General features: G+C 44.9%; 1 pseudogene; it reads left to right on the top strand.

Moving 5' to 3' along the window:
• Window positions 1-14,227: 14,227 nt before the first annotated feature.
• LOC119360010 lies at window positions 14,228-14,358 on the top strand (annotated as a pseudogene).
• The last annotated feature ends 6,572 nt before the right edge of the window (window positions 14,359-20,930 follow it).

Genomic DNA, 20,930 nt, shown 5'->3' on the forward strand with positions numbered 1-20,930 from the left:
CATGTTTTGCTCTAGGGAGAGGTTTAGTCAACGGATCTGCTACATTCAGGCCCGTATGTACTTTACGAATATCTATGTCTCCATCTTGAAGATTTTCACGAATGGAGTTGAAGCGACGCTTGATGTGCCTGGTCTTCTTGTGAAACCTGGGCTCCTTGGCAAGTGAAATAGCTCCAGTGTTGTCATAGAAGAGTTTGATTGGCCCCGACGCATTGGGTATGACTCCTAGGTCGGGGATGAACTCCTTCACCCAAATTGCTTTATGCGCTGCCTCCGAGGCTGCCATGTACTCCGCTTCACATGTAGATCCTGCCACGACGCTCTGCTTGCAACTGCACCAGCTTACTGCCCCACCATTCAAAATATACACGTATCCGGTTTGTGACTTAGAGTCATCCAGATCTGTGTCAAAGCTAGCGTCGACATAACCTTTTACGACGAGCTCTTCGTCACCTCCATAAATGAGAAACATTTCCTTAGTCCTTTTCAGGTACTTTAGGATATTCTTGACCACTGTCCAGTGTTCCTTGCCGGGATTACTTTGGTACCTTCCTACCAAACTCACGGCAAGGTTTACGTCAGGTCTGGTACACAACATGGCATACATAATAGAACCTATGGCTGAGGCATAGGGGATGACACTCATCTCTTCTATATCTTCTGTCGTGGTCGGACATTGAGCTGAGCTCAATTTCACACCTTGTAACACAGGTAAGAACCCCTTCTTAGACTGATCCATATTGAACTTCTTCAATATCTTATCAAGGTATGTGCTTTGTAAAAGACCTATGAGGCGTCTCGATCTATCTCTATAGATCTTGATGCCTAATATATAAGCAGCTTCTCCAAGGTCCTTCATTGAAAAATTCTTATTCAAGTAGGCATTAATGCTGTCCAAGAGTTCTTTATCATTTCCCATCAAAAGTATGTCATCTACATATAATATGAGAAATGCTACAGAGCTCCCACTCACTTTCTTGTAAACGCAGGCTTCTCCATAAGTCTGTGTAAACCCAAACGCTTTGATCATCTCATCAAAGCGAATGTTCCAACTCCGAGATGCTTGCACCAGCCCATAAATCGAGCGTTGGAGCTTGCACACCTTGTTAGCATTCTTAGGATCGACAAAACCTTCCGGCTGCATCATATACAATTCTTCCTTAAGGAAACCATTAAGGAATGCCGTTTTGACGTCCATTTGCCATATCTCATAATCGTAGAATTTAACAATCGCTAACATGATTCGGATGGACTTTAGCTTCGCTACCGGTGAGAAAGTCTCATCGTAGTCAACCCCTTGAACTTGTCGATAACCCTTAGCGACAAGCCGAGCTTTATAGATGGTCACATTACCATCCGCGTCTGTCTTCTTCTTAAAGATCCATTTATTTTCTATGGCTCGCCGCTCAACAGGTAAGTCAGTCAAAGTCCATACTTCATTTTCATACATGGATCCTATCTCGGATTTCATGGCTTCTAGCCATTTGTCGGAATCCGGGCCCGCCATCACTTCTTCATAGTTCGAAGGTTCACCATTGTCTAACAACATGATTTCCAAGACAGGGTTGCCGTACCAATCTGGTGCGGAACGTGTCCTTGTGGACCTTCGAATTTCAGTATCAACTTGATCTGAAGTTTCATGATCATCATCATTAACTTCCTCTCTAATCGGTGCAGGCACCTCAGGAACATTTTCTTGAGTTGCGCCATTTTCCGGTTCAAGAGGTAATACTTCATCAAGTTCTACTTTCCTCCCACTTACTTCTTTCGAGAGAAACTCTTTCTCCAGAAAGGATCCATTCTTGGCAACAAAGATCTTGCCTTCGGATCTGAGGTAGAAGGTATACCCAATAGTTTCTTTAGGGTATCCTATGAAGACGCATTTTTCCGACTTGGGTTCGAGCTTTTCAGGTTGAAGTTTCTTGACATAAGCATCGCATCCCCAAACTTTTAGAAACGACAGCTTAGGTTTCTTTCCAAACCATAATTCATACGGTGTCATCTCAACGGATTTCGACAGAGCCCTATTTAAAGTGAATGCGGCAGTCTCTAAAGCATAGCCCCAAAAAGATAGCGGTAAATCGGTAAGAGACATCATAGATTGCACCATATCTAATAGAGTGCGATTACGACATTCGGACACACCATTACGCTGAGGTGTTCCAGGCGGCGTGAGTTGTGAAACTATTCCACATTTTCTTAAGTGTGTGCCAAACTCGTGACTCAAGTATTCTCCTCCACGATCTGATCGCAGGAACTTGATTTTCCTGTCACGTTGATAATCAACATCACTCTGAAATTCTTTGAACTTTTCAAAGGTCTCAGACTTGTGTTTCATTAAATAGACATACCCATATCTACTCAAGTCATCTGTGAGGGTGAGAACAAAACGATAGCCACCGCGAGCCTCAACACTCATTGGACCGCACACATCAGTATGTATGATTTCCAATAAGTTGGCTGCTCGCTCCATTGTTCCTGAGAATGGAGTCTTGGTCATTTTACCCATGAGGCATGGTTCGCATGTGTCAAATGATTCGTAATCAAGAGACTCTAAAAGTCCATCAGCATGGAGCTTCTTCATGCGTTTGACACCTATGTGACCAAGGCAGCAGTCCCACAAGTATGTGGGACTATCATTATCAATCTTACATCTTTTGGTACTCACACTATGAACATGTGGAGCATTACGCTCGAGATTCATTAAGAATAAACCATTCACCATTGGAGCATGACCATAAATCATATCTCTCATATAAATAGAACAACCATTATTCTCGGATTTAAATGAGTAGCCATCTCAAATTAAACGAGATCCTGATACAATGTTCATGCTCAAAGCTGGCACTAAATAACAATTATTAAGGTTTAAAACTAATCCCGAAGGTAAATGTAGAGGTAGCGTGCCGACGGCGATCACATTGACCTTGGAACCATTCCCGACGCGCATCGTCACCTCGTCCTTCGCCAGTCTCCGCTTATTCCGCAGCTCCTGTTTTGAGCTACAAATGTGAGCAACCGCACCGGTATCAAATACCCAGGAGCTACTACGAATACTGGTAAGGTACACATCAATTACATGTATATCACATATACCTTTGGTTTTGCCGGCCTTCTTGTCCGCTAAGTATTTGGGGCAGTTTCGCTTCCAGTGACCACTTCCCTTGCAATAAAAGCACTCAGTCTCGGGCTTGGGTCCATTCTTTGGCTTCTTCCCGACAGCTTGCTTACCGGGCGCGGCAACTCCCTTGCCGTCCTTCTTGAAGTTCTTCTTACCCTTGCCTTTCTTGAACTTAGTGGTTTTATTCACCATCAACACTTGATGTTCCTTTTTGACTTCTACCTCTGCTGATTTCAGCATTGCAAATACCTCAGGAATGGTCTTTTCCAGCCCCTGCATATTGAAGTTCATCAGAAAGCTCTTGTAGCTTGGTGGCAGCGACTGGAGGATTCTGTCAATGACCGCGTCATCCGGGAGATTAACTCCCAGCTGAGTCAATCGGTTATGTAACCCAGACATTGTGAGTATGTGCTCACTGACATAACTATTTTCCTCCATCTTACAGCTGAAGAACTTGTCGGAGACTTCATATCTCTCGACCCGGGCATGAGCTTGGAAAACCATTTTCAGCTCTTCGAACATCTCATATGCTCCATGTCTCTCAAAACATTTTTGGAGCCCCGGTTCTAAGCTGTAAAGCATGCCGCACTGAACGAGGGAGTAATCATCAGCACGTGTCTGCCAAGCGTTCATAACGTCTTGGTTCTGTGGGACGGGTGCGTCACCTAGCGGTGCTTGTAGGACATAATCTTTCTTGGCAGCTATGAGGATGATCCTCAGGTTCTGGACCCAGTCCGTGTAGTTGCTGCCATCGTCTTTCAGCTTGGTTTTCTCTAGGAACGCGTTGAAGTTGAGGACTACGTTGGCCATTTGATCTACAAGACATATTGTAAAGATTTTAGACTAAGTTCATGATAATTAAGTTCATCTAATCAAATTATTCAATGAACTCCCACTTATATAGACATCCCTCCAGTAATCTAAGTATAACATGATCCGAGTTAACTAGGCCGTGTCCGATCATCACGTGAGACGGACTAGTCAACATCGGTGAACATCTTCATGTTGATCGTATCTTCTATACGACTCATGCTCGACCTTTCGGTCTTCTGTGTTCCGAGGCCATGTCTGTACATGCTAGGCTCGTCAAGTCAACCTAAGTGTTTGCATGTGTAAATCTGTCTTACACCCGTTGTATGTGAACGTTGGAATCTAACACCCGATCATCACGTGGTGCTTCGAAACAATGAACTGTCGCAACGGTGCACAGTTAGGGGGAACACTTTCTTGAAATTATTATGAGGGATCATCTTATTTACTACCATCGTTCTAAGAAAACAAGATGCAAAAACATGATAAACATCACATGCAATCAAATAATAATAGTGACATGATATGGCCAATATCACATAGCTCCTTTGATCTCCATCTTGGGGCTCCATGATCATCTTGTCACCGGCATGACACCATGATCTCCATCATCATGATCTCCATCATCGTGTCTCCATGAAGTTGCTCGCCAACTATTACTTCTACTACTATGGCTAACAGGTTTAGCAATAAAGTAAAGTAATTTACATGACGTTTCTCAATGACACGCGGGTCATACAAAAAATAAAGACAACTCCTATGGCTCCTGCCGGTTGTCATACTCATCGACATGCAAGTCGTGATTCCTATTACAATAGCATGAACATCTCATACATCACATATATATCATTCATCATTCATCACAACTTTGGCCATATCATATCACAAAGCACTTGCTGCAAAAACAAGTTAGACGTCCTCTAATTGTTGTTGCAAGTTTTACGTGGCTGAAATAGGGTTCTAGCAAGAACGTTTTCTTACCTACGTTAAAGCCACTACGTGATCTGTCAACTTCTATTTACCCTTCATAAGGACCCTTTTCATCGAATCCGCTCCAACTAAAGTGGGAGAGATAGACACCCGCCAGCCACCTTATGCAACTAGTGCATGTCAGTCGGTGGAACCGGTCTCACGTAAGCGTACGTGTAAGGTTGGTCCGGGCCGCTTCATCCCACAGTACCGTTGAAGCAAGATAAGACTAGTAGCGGCAAGAAAGTTGACAACATCAACGCCCACAACAAATTGTGTTCTACTCGTGCAAGAGAACTACGCATAGACCTAGCTCATGATGCCACTATTGGGGAATGTTGCAGAAAACAAAATTTTTCCTACGGTTTCACCAAGATCCATCTAGGAGTTCATCTAGCAACGAGTGATTGGATTGCATCTACATACCTTTTTAGATCACGCGCAGAAGCGTTCAAAGAACGGGGATGAGGAAGGCGTACTCGACGTGATCCAAATCACTGGAGATCCTAGCGCCGAACGGACGGCACCTCCGCGTTTCAACACACGTACGGTCAGCGTAACGTCTCCTCCTTCTTGATCCAGCAATGGGGTGTTGGGGAACGTAGCAATAATTCAAAATTTTCCTATGTGTCACCTAGATCTATCTATGGAGTCATCTAGCAACGAGGGAGGAGTGGATCTACATACCCTTGTAGATCACGCGCGGAAGCGTTCAAGAGAACGGGGTTGATAGAGTCGTACTCGTCGTGATCCAAATCACCGATGATCCTAGCGCCAAACGGACGGCACCTCCGCGTTCAACACACGTACGGAGCAGCAACGTCTCCTCCTTCTTGATCCAGCAAGGGGGGAGGAGAGGTTGAGGAAGATGGCTCCAGCAGCAACACGACGGCGTGTTGGTGATGGAGCTGCAGTACTCCGGCAGGGCTTCGCTAAGCTCTATGGAGGAGGAGGAGGTGTTGGAGAGGGAGAGGGAGGCACCAAGGCATGGGGTGAGAGGCCCTCCTTCCCCACTATATATAGGGAGCCAAGGGAGGGGGCGCCGGCCCTAGGAGATGCAATCTCCTAGGGGGGGCGGCGGCCAAGGGAGGAGTCCCTCCTCCCCAAGGCACCTAGGGGGTGCCTTCCCCCTTTGGGACTCTTCCCCTAGGGTTTTTTCCGCCCTAGGCGCATGGGCCCTAGAGGGAAGTGGCACCCCAGCCCACTTTGGTCTGGATCCCTTCCCACTTCAGCCCATGGGGCCCTCCGGGATAGGTGGCTCCACCCGGTGGACCCCCGGGACCCTTCCGGTGGTCCCGGTACAATACCGGTGACCCCGAAACTTGTCCCGATGGCCGAAATATCACTTCCTATATATAATTCTTTACCTCCGGACCATTCCGGAACTCCTCGTGACGTCCGGGATCTCATCCGGGACTCCGAACAACTTTCGGGTTACTGCATATACATATCCCTACAACCCTAGCGTCACCGAACCATAAGTGTGTAGACCCTACGGGTTCGGGAGACATGCAGACATGACCGAGATAACTCTCCGGTCAATAACCAACAGCGGGATCTGGATACCCATGTTGGCTCCCACATGTTCCACGATGATCTCATTGGATGAACCACGATGTCAAGGACTTAATCAATCCCGTATACAATTCTCTTTGTCTAGCGGTGCGATACTTGCCCGAGATTCGATCGTCGGTATCCCGATACCTTGTTCAATCTCGTTACCGGCAAGTCTCTTTACTCGTTCCGTAACACATCATCCCGTGACCAACTCCTTGATCACATTGTGCACATGATGATGTCCTACCAAGTGGGCCCAGAGATACCTCTCGGTCACATGAAGTGACAAATCCCAGTCTCGAGTCGTGCCAACCCAACAGACACTTTCAGAGATACCTGTAGTGTACCTTTATAGCCACCCAGTTACATTGTGAAGTTTGGCACACCCAAAGTATTCCTACGGTATCCGGGAGTTGCACAATCTCATGGTCTAAGGAAATGATACTTGACATTAGAAAAACTTTAGCATGCGAACTACACGATCTTGTGCTATGCTTAGGATTGGGTCTTGTCCATCACATCATTCTCCCAATGATGTGATCCCGTTATCAACGACATCCAATGTCCATGGTCAGGAAACCGTAACCATCTATTGATCAACGAGCTAGTCAACTAGAGGCTTACTAGGGACATGGTGTTGTCTATGTATCCACACATGTATCTGAGTTTCCTATCAATACAATTATAGCATGGATAATAAACGGTTATCATGAACAAGGAAATATAATAATAATAACTAATTTATTATTGCCTCTAGGGCATATTTCCAACAGTCTCCCACTTGCACTAGAGTCAATAATCTAGTTCACATCGCCATGTGATTAACACTCACAGGTCACATCGCCATGTGACCAACATCCAAAGAGTTTACTAGTGTCACTAAACTAGTTCACATCATCATGTGATTAAGACTCAATGAGTTCTGGGTTTGATCATGTTTTGCTTGTGAGAGAGGTTTTAGTCAACGGGTCTGCAACATTCAGATCCGTATGTACTTCGCAAATCTCTATGTCATCTTGTAGATGCAGCTACTACGCTATATTTGGAGCCATTTCAAATAACTGTTCTACTTGGAGCTATTCTAAATTGTTGCTCCATTATACGTATCTGGTATCTCTACTCAGAGCTATCCGGATAGGTGTTAAGCTTGCATCGACGTAACTCTTTACGTCGAACTCTTTATCACCTTCATAACCGAGAAACATATCCTTATTCCTCTAAGGATAATTTAGACCGCTATCTGGTGATCTACTCCTAGATTACCTTTGTACCCTCTTGCCAGATATGTGGCAAGGCACACATCAGGTGCGGTACTCAGCATGGCATACCGTATAGAGCCTATGACAAAAGCATAGGGGACGACCTTTGTGCTTCCTCTTTCTTCTGCCGTGGTCGAGCTTTAAGTCTTAACTTCATACCTTACAACTCAGGCAGAACTCCTTCTTTGACTGGTCCATCTTGAACACCTTCAAGATCATGTCAAGGTATGTGCTCATTTGAAAGTACTATTAAGCCTTATAGATCTTAATGCTTAATACTCAAGTAGCCTAATCCAGGTTTTCCATTGAAAAATACTTTCCAAATAACCCTATATGCTTTCCAGAAATTCTACATCATTTCTGATCAACAATATGTCAACAACATATATTCATCAGAAATTCTATAGTGCTCCCACTCACTTCTTTGGAAATACAAGTTTCTCATAAACTTTGTATAAACCCAAAATCTTTGATCATCTCATCAAAGCGTACATTCCAACTCCGAGATGCTTACTCCAGTCCTTAGAAGGATTGCTGGAGCTTTGCATACTTATTAGCATCTTTCAGGATTGACAAAACCTTCCGGTTGTATCACATACAACCTTTCCTCAAGAAAATCGTTGAGGAAACAATGTTTTTGACATCCTATCTGCAAGATTTCATAAATAATGCAGTAATCGCTAATATAATTCCAACAGACTCTTAGCATCGCTATGAGTGAGAAAGTCTCATCGTAGTCAACTCCTTGAACTTGTCGGAAAACATCTTAACGACAAGTCGAGCTTTCTTAATGGTGATACTTACCATCATTGTCCGTCTTCCTTTTAAAATCCATATGTACCTAACAGCCTTACGACCATCAAGTAGTTCTTCCAAAGTATACACTTTGTTTTCATACATGGATCCTATCTCGGATTTTATGGCCTCGAGCCATTTATCGGAATCCGGGCCCACCATCGCTTCTCCATGGCTCGTAGGTACATTGTTGTCTAGCAACATGACTTCCAAGACAGGATCACGTACCACTCTGAAGTAGTACGCATCCTTGTCATCCCACGAGGTTTGGTAATGACTTGATCTAAAGTTTCATGATCACTATCATAAGCTTCCACTTCAATTGTTGTAGGTGCCACAGGAACAACTTCCTGTGCCCTACCACACACTAGTTGAAGAGACGGTTCAATAACCTCATCAAGTCTCCACCATCCTCCCACTCAATTCTTTCGAGAGAAACTTTTCCTCGACAAAAGGACCCGATTCTAGAAACAATCCCTTATTGCTTTCGGATCTGAGACAGGAGGTATACCCAACTATTTTGGGTGTCCTATGAAGATGCATTTATCCGCTTTAGGTTCGAGCTTATCAGCCTAAAACTTTTTCGCATAAGCGTCGCAGCCCCAAACTTTTAAGAAATGACAGCTTAGGTTTCTCTAAACCATAGTTCATACGGTGTCATCTCATCGGAATTACGTGGTGCCCTATTTAAAGTGAATGTGGTTGTCTCTAATGCCTAACCCATAAACTATCGTGGTAATTCGATAACAGACATCATGGTATGCATCATATACAATAGGGTGCAGTTATGATGTTCGGACACACTGACAGAACTATTTTCCTCCATCTTACAGCTGAAGAACTTGTCGGAGACTTCATATCTCTCGACCCGGGCATGAGCTTGGAAAACCATTTTCAGCTCTTCGAACATCTCATATGCTCCATGTCTCTCAAAACGTTTTTGGAGCCCCGGTTCTAAGCTGTAAAGCCTGCCGCACTGAACGAGGGAGTAATCATCAGCACATGTCTGCCAAGCGTTCATAACGTCTTGGTTCTGTGGGATGGGTGCGTCACCTAGCGGTGCTTGTAGGACATAATCTTTCTTAGCAGCTATGAGGATGATCCTCAGGTTCCGGACCCAGTCCGTGTAGTTGCTGCCATCGTCTTTCAGCTAGGTTTTCTCTAGGAACGCGTTGAAGTTGAGGACTACGTTGGCCATTTGATCTACAAGACATATTGTAAAGATTTTAGACTAAGTTCATGATAATTAAGTTCATCTAATCAAATTATTCAATGAACTCCCACTTAGATAGACATCCCTCCAGTAATCTAAGTATAACATGATCCGAGTTAACTAGGCCGTGTCCGATCATCACGTGAGACGGACTAGTCAACATCGGTGAACATCTTCATGTTGATCGTATCTTCTATACGACTCATGCTCGACCTTTCGGTCTTCTGTGTTCCAAGGCCATGTCTGTACATGCTAGGCTCGTCAAGTCAACCTAAGTGTTTGCATGTGTAAATCTGTCTTACACCCGTTGTATGTGAACGTTGGAATCTAACACCCGATCATCATGTGGTGCTTCGAAACAACGAACTGTCACAACGGTGCACAGTTAGGGGGAACACTTTCTTGAAATTATTATTAGGGATCATCTTATTTACTACCATCGTTCTAAGCAAACAAGATGCAAAAACATGATAAACATCACATGCAATCAAATAATAATAGTGACATGATATGGCCAATATCACATAGCTCCTTTGATCTCCATCTTGGGGCTCCATGATCATCTTGTCACCGGCATGACACCATGATCTCCATCATCATGATCTCCATCATCGTGTCTCCATGAAGTTGCTCGCCAACTATTACTTCAACTACTATGGCTAACAGGTTTAGCAATAAAGTAAAGTAATTTACATGGCGTTTCTCAATGACACGCGGGTCATACAAAAAATAAAGACAACTCCTATGGCTCCTGCCGGTTGTCATACTCATCGACATGCAAGTCGTGATTCCTATTACAATAGCATGAACATCTCATACATCACATATATATCATTCATCATTCATCACAACTTTGGCCATATCATATCACAAAGCACTTGCTGCAAAAACAAGTTAGACGTCCTCTAATTGTTGTTGCAAGTTTTACGTGGCTGAAATAGGGTTCTAGCAAGAACGTTTTCTTACCTACGTTAAAGCCACAACATGATCTGTCAACTTCTATTTACCCTTCATAAGGATCCTTTTCATCGAATCCGCTCCAACTAAAGTGGGAGAGACAAACACCCGCCAGCCACCTTATGCAACTAGTGCATGTCAGTCGGTGGAACCGGTCTCACGTAAGCGTACGTGTAAGGTTGGTCCGGGCCGCTTCATCCCACAGTACCGTTGAAGCAAGATAAGACTAGTAGCGGCAAGAAAGTTGACAACATCAACGCCCACAACAAATTGTGTTCTACTCGTGCAAGAGAACTACGCATAGACCTAGCTCATGATGCCACTGTTGGGGAACGTTGCAGAAAACAAAAAAATTCCTACGGTTTCACCAAGATCCATCTAGGAGTTCATCTAGCAATGAGTGATTGGATTGCATCTACATACCTTTGTAGATCACGCGCGGAAGTGTTCAAAGAACGGGGATGAGGAAGGCGTACTCGACGTGATCCAAATCACCGGAGATCCTAGCGCCGAACGGATGGCACCTCCGCGTTTCAACACACGTACGGTCAGCGTAACGTCTCCTCCTTCTTGATCCAGCAATGGGGAAGGAGAGGTTGAGGAAGATGGCTCCAGCAGCAGCACGATGGCGTGGTGGTGGTGGAGCTGCAGTACTCCGGCAGGGCTTCGCCAAGCTCTATGGAGGAGGAGGAGGTGTTGGAGAGGGAGAGGGAGGCACCAAAGGCGTGGTCTGAGAGGCCCTCCTTCCCCCACTATATATAGGGAGCCTAGGGGGGGCGCCGGCCCTAGGAGATGCAATCTCCTAGGGGGCGGCGGCCAAGGGAGGAATCCCTCCTCCCCAAGGCACCTAAGAGGTGCCTTCCCCCTTTAGGACTCTTCCTTTCTTGATCTCCTGGCGCATGGGCCTCTTGGGGCTGGTTCCCTTGGCCCATATAGGCCAAGGCACACACCCCTACAGCCCATGTGGCCCCCCGGGGCTGGTGGCCCCACCCGGTGGACCCCCGGGACCCTTCCGGTGGTCCCGGTACAATACCGGTGACCCCAAAACTTGTCCCGACGGCCGAAATAGCACTTCCTATATATAATTCTTTACCTCCGGACCATTCCGGAACTCCTCGTGACGTACGGGATCTCATCCGGGACTCCGAACAACATTTGGGTTACTGCATATACATATCCCTACAACCCTAGCGTCATCGAACCTTAAGTGTGTAGACCCTACGGGTTCAGGAGACATGTAGACATGACCGAGATCGCTCTCTGGTCAATAACCAACAGCGAGATCTGGATACCCATGTTGGTTCCCACATGCTCCTCGATGATCTCATCAGATGAACCACGATGTCGAGGATTCAAGCAACCCCGTATACAATTCCCTTTGTTAATCGGTATGTTACTTGCCCGAGATTCGATCGTCGGTATCCCAATACCTCGTTCAATCTCGTTACCGGCAAGTCACTTTACTCGTACCGTAATTCATGATCCCGTGACCAGACACTTGGTCACTTTGAGCTCATATTGATGATGCATTACCGAGTGGGCCCAATGATACCTCTCCGTCATACGGAGTGACAAATTCGAGTCTTGATCCGTGTCAACCCAACAGACACTTTCGTAGATACCCGTAGTATACCTTTATAGTCACCCAGTTATGTTGTGACGTTTGGTACACCCAAAGCACTCCTACGGTATCTGGGAGTTACACGATCTCATGGTCTAAGGAAAAGATACTTGACATTGGAAAACTCTAGCAAACGAACTATACGATCTTATGCTATGTTTAGGATTGGGTCTTGTCCATCAGATCATTCTCCTAATGATGTGATCTCGTTGTCAATGACATCCAATGTCCATAATCAGGAAACCATGACTATCTATTGATCAACGAGCTAGTCAACTAGAGGCTTACTAGGGACATGTTGGTGTCTATTATTCACACATGTATTACGATTTCCGGATAACACAATTAGAGCATGAATAAAGACAATTATCATGAACAAGGAAATATAATAATAATCCTTTTATTATTGCCTCTAGGGCATATTTCCAACAATGGTAGCAAAAGGTAATGATAGCAAAAGTAATATTTTTGGTGTTTTGTAGTGATGATAACAATAGCAACGGAAAAGTAAATAAGCGAAGAACAATATATGGAAAGCTCGTAGGCAATGGATCGGTGATGGAGAATTATGCCGGATGCGGTTCATCATGTAACAGTCATAACCTAGGTGACACAGAACTAGCTCCAATTCATCAATGTAATGTAGGCATGTATTCCGAATATAGTCATACGTGCTTATGGAAAAGAACTTGCATGACATATTTTGTCCTACCCTCCCGTGGCAGCGGGGTCCTAGTGGAAACTAAGGGATATTAAGGCCTCCTTTTAATAGAGTACCGGACCAAAGCATTAACACATAGTGAATACATGAACTCCTCAAACTACGGTCATCACCGGGAGTGGTCCCGATTATTGTCACTTCGGGGTTGCCGGATCATTACACATAGTAGGTGACTATAGACTTGCAAGATAGGATCAAGAACTCTCATATATTCATGAAAACATAATAGGTTCAGATCTGAAATCATGGCACTCGGGTCCTAGTGACAAGCATTAAGCATGGCAAAGTCATAGCAATATCAATCTCAGAACATGGTGGATACTAGGGATCAAACCCTAACAAAACTAACTCGATTACATGATAAATCCCATCCAACCCATCACCGTCCAGCAAGCCTACGATGGAATTACTCATGCACGGCGGTGAGCATCATGAAATTGGTGATGGAGGATGGTTGATGATGACGATGGCGACGGATTCCCCTCTCCAGAGACCCGAACGGACTCCAGATTAGCCCCCCCGAGAGAGTTTAGGGCTTGGCGGCGGCTCCGTATCGTAGAACGCGATGAATCCTTCTTTTTTATTTTTTTCTCCCCGAACACGAATATATAGAGTTGGAATTGAGGTCGGAGGAGCTCCAGGGGGCCCACGAGGTAGGGGGCGGTGTGGGCCCCCTAGCCTTGATTCTTTGCCAGTATTTTTTATTATTTCCAAAAATAATCTCCGTGGAGTTTCAGGTCATTCCGAGAACTTTTGTTTCTGCACATAAATAACACCATGGCAATTCTGCTGAAAACAGCGTTAGTCCGGATTAGTTCCATTCAAATCATGCAAGTTAGAGTCCAAAACAAGGGCAAAAGTGTTTGGAAAAGTAGATACGACGGAGACGTATCAGTGAGTCATTAAGAATAAATGGATCTTCAAGAGGAAGACGGACGCTGATAGTAGTGTTACTATCTACAAAGCTAGACTTGTCGAAAAAAAGGTTTTGACAAAGTTCAAGGTGTTGACTATAATGATATTTTCTCACTCGTAACGATGCTTAAGTCTATCCGAATCATGTTAGCAAATTGCCACATTTTATGAAATCTGGCAAATGGATGTCAAAACTACATCCCTTAATGGATTTCTTAAAGAAGAGTTGTATATGATGCAACCAGAAGGTTTTGTCAATCCTAAAGGTGCTAACAAAATGTGCAAGCTCACGACCTTACTTGAACAGGATCTGTTCTATAGGCTCGTACCGCTGCATCCTTTACCAATAAGGAGGCAAGCACTATAAAAAATGTGCAAGCTCCAGCTATCCATCTATGGACTGGTGCAAGCATCTCAGAGTTGGAATATACGCTTTGATGAGTTGATCAAATCATATAGTTTTATACAGACTTGTGGTGAAGCCTGTATTTACAAGAAAGTGAGTGGGAGCACTACAGCATTTCTGATAAATATATGTGAATGGCATATTGTTGATCGGAAATAATGTAGAATTTTCTGGAAAGCATAAAGGAGTTTTTCAAATAAAGACCTCGGTGAAGCTACTTACATATGGAGCATCAAGATCTATAGAGATAGATCAAGACGCTTGATAAGTTTTTTCAATGAGTACATACCTTGACAAGATTTTGAAGTAGTTCAAAATGGAATAGTCAAATAAAGAGTTCTTACCTGTGTTACAAGGTGTGAAATTGAGTAAGACTCAAAGCCCGACCACGGCAGAAGATAGAAAGAGAATGAAAGTCATTCCCTATGCCTAAGCCATAGTTTCTATAAAAGTATGTCATGCTGTGTACTAGATCTATTGTATACCCTATGTTGTGTTTAGCAAGGGAGTACAATAGTGATCTAGGAGTAGATCACTAGACAGCGGTCAAAATTATCCTTAGTGGAATAAGGATATGTTTCCCGATTATGGAGGTGACAAAAGGTTCATCGTAAAGGGTTACATCGATGCAAATTTTGACACTGATCCAGATGACTCTAAGTCTCAATCTGGATACATTTTGAAAGTGGGAGCAATTAGTTAGAGTAGCTCCATGCAAAGCATTGTTGACATAGAAATTTGCAAAATACATATGGATCTGAATGTGGTAGACCCGTAGACTAAACTTCTCTCACAAGCAAAACATGATCACACCTTAGTAATCTTTGGGTGTTAATCACATAGCGATGTGAACTATATTATTGACTCTAGTAAACCCTTTGGGTGTTGGTCACATGGCGATGTGAACTATGGGTGTTAATCACATGATGATGTGAACTATCGATGTTAATCACATGGTGATGTAATCTAGATTATTGACTCTAGCGCAAGTGGGAGACTGAAGAAAATATGCCCTAGAGGCAATAATAAAGTTATTATTTATTTCCTTATTTCATGATAAATGTTTATTATTCATGCTAGAATTGTATTTTCCAGAAACATAATACATGTGTGAATACATAGACAAACATAGTGTCACTAGTATGCCTCTACTTGACTAGCTCGTTAATCAAAGATGGTTAAGTTTCCTAACCATAGACATGAGTTGTCATTTGATTAATGGGATCACATCATTAGGAGAATGATGTGATTGACTTGACCCATTTCGTTAGCTTAGCACTTGATCGTTTAGTATGTTGATATTGCTTTCTTCATGACTTATACATGTTCCTATGACTATGAGATTATGCAACTCTCATTTACCGGAGGAACACTTTGTGTGCTACCAAACTGTTGGAAATATGCCCTAGAGGCAATAATAAAAGGATTATTATTATATTTCCTTGTTCATGATAATTGTCTTTATTAATGCTATAATTGTGTTATCCGGAAATCGTAATACATGTGTGAATAATAGACACCAACATGTCCCTAGTAAGCCTCTAGTTGACTAGCTCGTTGATCAATAGATAGTCATGGTTTCCTGACTATGGACATTGGATGTCATTGACAACGAGATCACATCATTAGGAGAATGATGTGATGGACAAGACCCAATCCTAAACATAGCATAAGATCGTATAGTTCGTTTGCTAGAGTTTTCCAATGTCAAGTATCTTTTCCTTAGACCATGAGATCGTGTAACTCCCGGATACCGTAGGAGTGCTTTGGGTGTACCAAACGTCACAACGTAACTGGGTGACTATAAAGGTATACTACGGGTATCTCCGAAAGTGTCTGTTGGGTTGACACAGATCAAGACTGGGATTTGTCACTCCGTATGACGGAGAGGTGTCACTGGGCCCACTCGGTAATGCATCATCAATATGAGCTCAAAGTGACCAATTGTCTGGTCACGGGATCATGAATTACGGTACGAGTAAAGTGACTTGCTGGTAACGAGATTGAACGAGGTATTGGGATACCGACGATCGAATCTCGGGCAAGTAACATACCGATTGACAAAGGGAATTGTATACGGGGTTGCTTGAATCCTCGACATCATGGTTCATCCGATGAGATCATCGAGGAGCATGTGGGAACCAACATGGGTATCCAGATCCCGCTGTTGGTTATTGACCGGAGAGCGATCTCGGTCATGTCTACATGTCTCCCGAACCCGTAGGGTCTACACACTTAAGGTTCGGTGACGCTAGGGTTGTAGGGATATGTATATGCAGTAACCCGAATGTTGTTCGGAGTCCCGGATGAGATCCCGGACGTCACGAGGTGTTCCGGAATGGTCCGGAGGTAAATAATTATATATAGGAAGTGCTATTTCGGCCGTCGGGACAAGTTTCGGGGTCACCGGTATTGTACCAGGACCACCGGAAGGGTCCCAGGGGTCCACCGGGTGGGGCCACCTGCCCCAGGGGGCCACATGGGCTGTAGGGGTGTGCGCCTTGGCCTATATGGGCCAAGGGCACCAGCCCCAAGAGGCCCATGTGCCAGGAGATCAAGAAAGGAAGAGTCCTAAAGGGGGAAGGCACCTCCTAGGTGCCTTGGGGAGGAGGGATTCCTCCCTTGGCCGCCGCCCCCCTAGGAGATTGCATCTCCTAGGGTCGGCGCCCCCCCTAGGCTCCCTATATATAGTGGGGGAAGGAGGGCCTCTCAGACCACGCCTTTGGTGCCTCCCTCTCCCTCTCCAACACCTCCTCCTCCTCCATAGAGCTTGGCGAAGCCCTGCCGGAGTACTGCAGCTCCACCACCACCACGCCGTCGTGCTGCTGCTGGAGCCATCTTCCTCAACCTCTCCTTCCCCATGTTGGAAATATGCCCTAGAGGCAATATTAAATTAGTTATTATTATTATATTTCCTTGTTCATGATAATCGTTTATTATCCATGCTATAATTGTATTGATAGGAAACTCAGATACATGTGTGGATACATAGACAACACCATGTCCCTAGTAAGCCTCTAGTTGACTAGCTCGTTGATCAATAGATGGTTACGGTTTCCTGACCATGGACATTGGATGTCGTTGATAATGGGATCACATCATTGGGAGAATGATGTGATGGACAAGACCCAATCCTAAGCATAGCACAAGATCGTGTAGTTCGCATGCTAAAGTTTTTCTAATGTCAAGTATCATTTCCTTAGACCATGAGATTGTGCAACTCCCGGATACCGTAGGAATACTTTGGGTGTGCCAAACATCACAACGTAACTGGGTGGCTATAAAGGTACACTACAGGTATTTCCGAAAGTGTCTGTTGGGTTGGCACGAATCAAGACTGGGATTTGTCACTTCGTGTGACGGAGAGGTATCTCTGGGCCCACTCGGTAGGACATCATCATGTGCACAATGTGATCAAGGAGTTGATCATGGGATGATGTGTTACGGAACGAGTAAAGAGACTTGTCGGTAACGAGATTGAACAAGGTATCGGGATACCGACGATCGAATCTCGGGCAAGTATCGTACCGCTAGACAAAGAGAATTGTATACGGGATTGATTAAGTCCTTGACATCGTGGTTCATCCGATGAGATCATCGTGGAACATGTGGGAGCCAACATGGGTATCCAGATCCCGCTGTTGGTTATTAACCGGAGAGTCATCTCGGTCATGTCTGCATGTCTCCCAAACCCGTAGGGTCTACACACTTAAGGTTCGGTGACGCTAGGGTTGTAGGGATATGTATATGCAGTAACCTGAAAGTTGTTCGGAGTCCCGGATGAGATCCTGGACGTCACGAGGACTTCCAGAATGGTCCGGAGGTAAAGAATTATATATAGGAAGTGCTATTTCGGCCATCGGGACAAGTTTCGGGGTCACCGATATTGTACCGGGACCACCGGAAGGGTCCCGGGGGTCCACCGGGTGGGGCACCTATCCCGGAGGGCCCCATGGGCTGAAGTGGGAAGGGATCCAGCCCAAAGTGGGCTAGGGCGCCACTTCCCTCTAGGGCCCATGCGCCTAGGGTGGAAAAAACCCTAGGGGAAGAGTCCCAAAGGGGGAAGGCACCCCCTAGGTGCCTTGGGGAGGAGGGACTCCTCCCTTGGCCGCCGCCCCCCTAGGAGATTGCATCTCCTAGGGCCGGCGCCCCCTCCCTTGGCTCCCTATATATAGTGGGGAAGGAGGGCCTCTCACCTCATGCCTTGGTGCCTCCCTCTCCCTCTCCAACACCTCCTCCTCCTCCATAGAGCTTAGCGAAGCCCTGCCGGAGTACTGCAGCTCCATCACCAACACGCCGTCGTGCTGCTGCTGGAGCCATCTTCCTCAACCTGTCCTCCCCCCTTGCTGGATCAAGAAGGAGGAGACATCGCTGCTCCGTACGTGTGTTGAACGCGGAGGTGCCGTCCGTTCGGCGCTAGGATCATCGGCGATTTGGATCACGACGAGTACGACTCCATCAACCCCGTTCTCTTGAACGCTTCCGCGCGCGATCTACAAGGGTATGTAGATCCACTCCTCCCTCGTTGCTAGATGACTCCATAGATAGATCTTGGTGACACGTAGGAAAATTTTGAATTATTGCTACGTTCCCCAACAGTGGCATCATGAGCTAGGTCTATGCGTAGTTACTATGCACGAGTAGAACACAAAGTGGTTGTGGGCGTTGATTTTGTTCAATATGCTTACCGTTACTAGTCCAATCTTGATTCGGCGGCACTGTGGGATGAAGCGGCCCGGACCGACCTTACACGTACTCTTACGTGAGACTGGTTCCATCGACTGACATGCACTAGTTGCATAAGGTGGCTAGCGGGTGTCTGTCTCTCCCACTTTAGTCGGATCGGATTCGATGAAAAGGGTCCTTATGAAGGGTAAATAGCAATTGGCATATCACGTTGTGGTTTTTGCGTAGGTAAGAAACGTTCTTGCTAGAAACCCATAGCAGCCACGTAAAACATGCAAACAACAATTAGAGGATGTCTAACTTGTTTTTGCAGGGTATGCTATGTGATGTGATATGGCCAAGAAGAATGTGATGAATGATATGTGATGTATGAGATTGATCATGTTCTTGTAATAGGAATCACGACTTGCATGTCGATGAGTATGACAACCGGCAGGAGCCATAGGAGTTGTCTTTATTTATTATATGACCTGCGTATCATTGAACAACGCCATGTAATTACTTTACTTTATTGCTAACCGTTAGCTGTAGTAGTAGAAGTAATAGTTGGCGAGACAACTTCATGAAGACACGATGATGGAGATCATGATGATGGAGATCATGGTGTCATGCCGGTGATGATGATGATCATGGAGCCCCGAAGATGGAGATCAAAAGGAGCAAAGTGATGATGGCCATATCATGTCACTATTTGATTGCATGTGATGTTTATCATGTTTATACATCTTATATGCTTAGAACGACGGTAGTAAATAAGATGATCCCTCATTAAAATTTCAAGAAAGTGTTCCCCCTAACTGTGCACCGTTGCGAAAGTTCATCGTTTCGAAGCACCACGTGATGATCGGGTGTGATAGATTCTTGCGTTCGAATACAACGAGTGTTGACGAGCCTAGCATGTACAGACATGGCCTCGGAACACATGCAAAACACTTAGGTTGACTTGACGAGCCTAGCATGTACAGACATGGCCTCGGAACACAAGAGACCGAAAGGTCGAGCATGAGTCGTATGGTAGATACGATCAACATGAAGATGTTCACCGATGATGACTAGTCCGTCTCACGTGATGATCGGACACGGCCTAGTTTACTCGGATCATGTAATCACTTAGATGACTAGAGGGATGTCTATCTGAGTGGGAGTTCATAAGATGAACTTAATTATCCTGAACATAGTCAAAAGTCTTCGCAAATTATGTCGTAGCTCGCGCTTCAGTTCTACTGTTTAGTTATGTTCCTAGAGAAAATTTAGTTGAAAGTTGATAGTAGCAATTATGCGGACTAGGTCCGTAAACTGAGGATTGTCCTCATTGCTTCATAGAAGGCTTATGTCCTTAATGCACCGCTCAGTGTGCTGAACCTCGAACGGTGTCTATGGATGTTGCGAACATCTGACATACACATTTTGATAACTACGTGATAGTTCAGTTAAACGGTTTAGAGTTGAGGCATCGAAGACGTTTTGAAACATGCCGAAACATATGAGATGTTTCGAGGGATGAAATTGGGATTTCAGGCTCGTGCCCACGTCAAGAGGTATAAGACCTCCGACGATTTTCTTAGCCTGCAAACTAAGGGAGAAAAGCTCAATTGTTGAGCTTGTGCTCAGATTGTCTGAGTACAACAATCATTTGAATCGAGTGGGAGTTGATCTTCCAGATGAGAAAGTGATGTTTCTCCGAAGTCATTACCACCAAGCTGCTAGAGCTTCGTGATGAACTATAATATATCAGGGACATATATGATGATCCTTGAGATATTCGCGATGTTTGACACCACAAAAGTAGAGATCAAGAAGGAGCATCAATTGTTGATGGTTGGTGAAACCACTAGTTTCAAGAAGGGCAAGGGCAAAAAGGGATGCTTCATGAAACGGCAAATCAGCTGCTGCTCTAGTG

The sequence above is a fragment of the Triticum dicoccoides genome, chromosome 2A (genome assembly GCF_002162155.2).
Source record: "Triticum dicoccoides isolate Atlit2015 ecotype Zavitan chromosome 2A, WEW_v2.0, whole genome shotgun sequence".
Lineage (NCBI taxonomy): Eukaryota > Viridiplantae > Streptophyta > Magnoliopsida > Poales > Poaceae > Triticum > Triticum dicoccoides.